Here is a 4,208-nt window from a genome sequence, read left to right as displayed (position 1 = left end):
TATCGTGAAGGCTGTATCGTGATACGTATGGTGAAAGCTGTGTCGTGATACGGTTCGTATCATGAAGGCTGTATCGTGATACGGATTGTATGGTGAAAGCTGTGTCGTGATACGGTTCGTATCGTGAAGGCTGTATCGTGATACGGATTGTATCGTGAAGGCTGTATCGTGATACGGATCGTATCGTGAAGGCTGTATCGTGATACGGATTGTATCGTGAAGGCTGTATCGTGATACGGATCGTATCGTGAAGGCTGTATCGTAATACGGTTCGTATTGTGAAGGCTGTATCGTGATACGATCGTATCGTGAGCTACCTGTGTCGTCCCACCCCTACCGCGTGTCTTTGGTTTGCTTGCAGTTTGAGAGATCGGTTGACGACTTCCTACGCAGAACTAAAGCATCGCGGGGAATGAGTCTTAGCAGCTCCTTTGGTCACTTCGTCGTCGGAGCATTGTGACGGTCGGTGGAGAGGCGAGGACAGATGCGGCGCCAGCATGTCCATTCTTAACGCGGTGGTCGCACGCAGAGTATTTTAAATATTTCATAGATTTTTTTCGTTTTCAAGAGGAGAACGAATGAGACGTTCGTTTAGTTTTCTTTTTCCATTTCGCTGCATTGGAAGTTCGCGTGCCATCACGCAATGCGAGCGTGTATGTTATGTAATTCTATTGCGAGCAGGTAGACACAAGCGATCCACAATTCTTACTATGCGTACGTGTGCTCATGTAGGAAAGTGTATAGTGAAGGTGGTGAAGGTTTCCGGAGAGGTGAGGTCGTGGAACTTCTGCGAGTTTTCAACGGGGAAATTGTGTTGTTAATTGTAAAACGCCAACTGCTTTTTTAAAGAGGGAAATTCGTGCATAAGAATTACCTATTGTTATGTTAGATGGTAACCCCTGCATAACGCGTGTGTGTGCGTGCGTGCGTGCGTGCGTGCGTGCGTGCGTGCGTGCGTGCATGTGTGTGTGATTGAGTGATCGTAAGCCAGTTATCGTAAGCATACACCCGATTATAACAAGTTCATATTGTGACAAATATGCTTGTGACAAATATGCTTGTGACAAATGTACTGTGCAGATGTGTGTTTCCCATTTTGAAAGGCGCCAGGATTTTGTGTTGGATAGTTGTCAAGGTAGACTTTGGTGATGGCATAAATGATTAGAGCAATGAGATGCAACATAATCATGAACAGAACTGAGAGTTTAATCTCCTTATAGTTATTACTATTTATTTTATTTATTTATTTTATTTGTAACGCATGCATCTTTCGTGCGGAAATAAAAGAGAAATTCGAGTCATTCATGACTCATTGGCGATGCCGTCCTCATTTTAATGTGATTGTTTATTTGTCTAACCTAATGTTATCAATCTCTCATGCACTCTGCTTTTTCGCTGTAACTTTTGCAAAGCATCTGTTGTTTGCTTGTTGTAGCAATCGAATTTAGTACATATTCTCGGTGTATTTGCATATTTCTTGAAATGCATATCGGCGCATCTTTTCAACTGGTGACAGCAATTATCCCTTTCCCGGGACTTCAGTTTAAGTTGGGTGTAAGTTATTGTATTTATAACTAAATGACTGATACGTTTGCCTTTAACAATGGCAGTATAACGTGATTCTTTTAGTGTGCGCGTGTATTGTTATAAATATTGGAAGGACGGGTTGTTGTATTTTATGGCGACAATAATCAGACTGCTGCATTTCATCTTGATTTCATCGATGTAGTTTGATTTTAGTTGTATTGCACCTTGGTGTAGGTGGATTCATGTCTCCTGCCAGCGGTTGTTCAGAGTTTTGCCTTGTCAGTTGTTATTCTCACATTCTAGCATTTTATCATCAATGTGTTCGAAATTCATAAATTCGCGTATGAGCTCACGTGCAAGCTTTCTTTCAGCATGTGCGTGCTTGTATGTTTCGTCGAAAGACGGTGGATAGAAGGTGGCTTTTCATTCTTGTTTCATTTTACAATCTGCATCTCTCTTCTCGTCAGTGTATAAAATTATGTATCTGAGTGCTTGTATTTATACACTTAAAAAGAAAGGAAAACATGAGTCGGTGGTAAAATAAAGCTCTGTTGGTTCTTTGGTTTTATTGCAGTTATTAGGGTGCTTTTTTTTGGGGGGGGGGGTAAAAATGTTTTGGGTCAAATACGCCCATTTGCCCGCCGCGTGCTATCGTTGCCATAGGTAATATCATCCGGTAGAGGGGAGTAAGGAAGTGAGGAAGTGGGAGAAACGGAGACAGAAGAGTATATATATATCTATATAGCGCTCGAGAAAGAGAAAAAAATTGCGATCGAGAGTGCGTGCGTGCGTGCGTGTACGCATATCCCTCTTCATTCCTCCCTCCCTTCATCCCTCTCTCTTTTCTCTCCTCTTATCGGTTAAATACACATGCGCGCAGACAAAAACGCACACGCACATACACACACGCATGCGCGCGCACACACCCACCGCACACACACGCGCAGCTCTCTCGCCCTTCCCCTCAATTTTTTCCTCCCCCTCCTCAAAATAATATCGCCCACGACCAGTCAAGCATGAAAAATTTTCACGAGCCAAACGGCTGTGTTTCGACATGAACTTTTTCACCCCCTCATTGCACAAAATGGATTTATGGCTATAATACGCGTTTTTACAGCCACAAAATCACACATACACACACGCAACCGGGCGCGCACACGCGGGTATGCATGGTTGCACGCACGCGTGCGCGTGTATTATAAGCGTAAATTGAAATTTTGTGCCTCGAGGAGTGAAAAAGTTTCAGCTGAAATACGGTCATTTTGCTGCCAAAGTTTTTCCATGCTTGACTGGTTCTGGGCGATACCATTTGAAAGAGGGGAGGGGCAAATTGTCGTGTCCGTAATGTACGTATGTGTCAGGCAAATTTGTCATATATGCAGAATATTACGAATGTGTGGATAGCCCTGTGGGTAGCGCTTTAGTAAGTGGGTAGCCGTAGCCCGTGTTCAAATTCCGGCCGGCAACAAGTGATTCACGGCAAAGTAGTGCCCTAGCACTTTGCCTTTTACTGAAAACTACCACGACTTGAAAAGGAATATTGTGACGCAGCTTTCAAATACTTAACATCATATAAAAAGAAACATCTAAATTTTAGTTAACGTAGATTTATTATAATCCATATCATGAACGCGCATGCTACTGCGCATGCTCGTGTGTGTGTGTGTGTGTGTGTGTGTGTGTGTGTGTGTGTGTGTGTGTGTGTGTGTGTGTGTATATATATATATATCAGATAAAATCACAAGATATTATAAATAGACACACAAGTAAAACGCGAGATTGCACGATTCCAAGTACATTTGACATAGATAACAGTTGACAGCACAAGAGGTACATAGTATTGTAGTACTGTAAAATGGCTTAGTTATTAATGGGACGTTCTCCAATATTATATCAGTATAAATACTCAGTATACGTCAACCAGAACATGTGAAAATCAAATATCGGCATAATATACTGTAGGGTAATGGGAGGCTATAACCTGTATACTCACGCCGAGAACCGTACGCATTATTCCGACGACGCACTAACCAAAATCGCATGTATCTATCTATCCATCTATATATCTAGCTAGTTAGCTATTCATCCACCTCTCTATCTATCTATCTATCTATCTATCAAGAGCGTATAAAGAAGGAGAGCGTACAACGGTGAAATGCTGAAACCATGTTGCAGTATTAGTCGAATTATTAAATTTTCCCCGTTTTATTTTGACGATTCTTTGCAGTATTATTGATCAGCTGTCCTACCTTGTTAATATAAAACAAACCGCATGTCCCTACGATGCCCCTACGCTGAGATAATGAGCTGTGAAAATCTGGTATTTCCACCTGCCCATCAATCAATGCATATCCATCCATCCATCTACCAGGAACAGCTTATCCGCCCTTCTATGTTTCTAAGCACAGCTTACATTAAATAGATGGGCTGTTACAACCAACACATAACTATGCTAACAATTTAATTAATTAATTATTAGTTAATAACATTAATTAAATGACAGAAAAATAAATAAATAGAATGAACGTCACATCGTTTAGAGGTGAATACTTAAGTTTTGTTGAAAATACGCTCGTGGCGTTTAATAATTGGAATGCAGTCGGTCATACGTAAATATTTCACAATGTCGGAGAGCTGTCTACGAGGAAACGTTCCACTTAATACGCTGTCTATTCAGTAGG

At 41.5% G+C, this 4,208-nt stretch overlaps 1 long non-coding RNA gene across 1 annotated transcript in view; it reads left to right on the top strand.

Annotated features, from left to right (window-relative positions):
- LOC106815566 overlaps positions 1-4,208 on the top strand; it is a 22,883-nt gene that overhangs the window by 8,411 nt on the left and 10,264 nt on the right. Inside the window, exon 2 of the long non-coding RNA XR_001394759.1 lies at positions 2,057-2,062. This is a non-coding gene — a long non-coding RNA (uncharacterized LOC106815566). The remainder of the gene's footprint in view (positions 1-2,056; positions 2,063-4,208) is intronic.

The sequence above is a fragment of the Priapulus caudatus genome, unplaced genomic scaffold, assembly GCF_000485595.1.
Source record: "Priapulus caudatus unplaced genomic scaffold, Priapulus_caudatus-5.0.1 Scaffold1149, whole genome shotgun sequence".
Classification (NCBI taxonomy): Eukaryota; Metazoa; Priapulida; class Priapulimorpha; order Priapulimorphida; family Priapulidae; genus Priapulus; species Priapulus caudatus.
The sequence above is the reverse complement of the archived record's forward strand: the minus strand, read 5'-3'. Positions and strand labels throughout refer to the sequence as shown.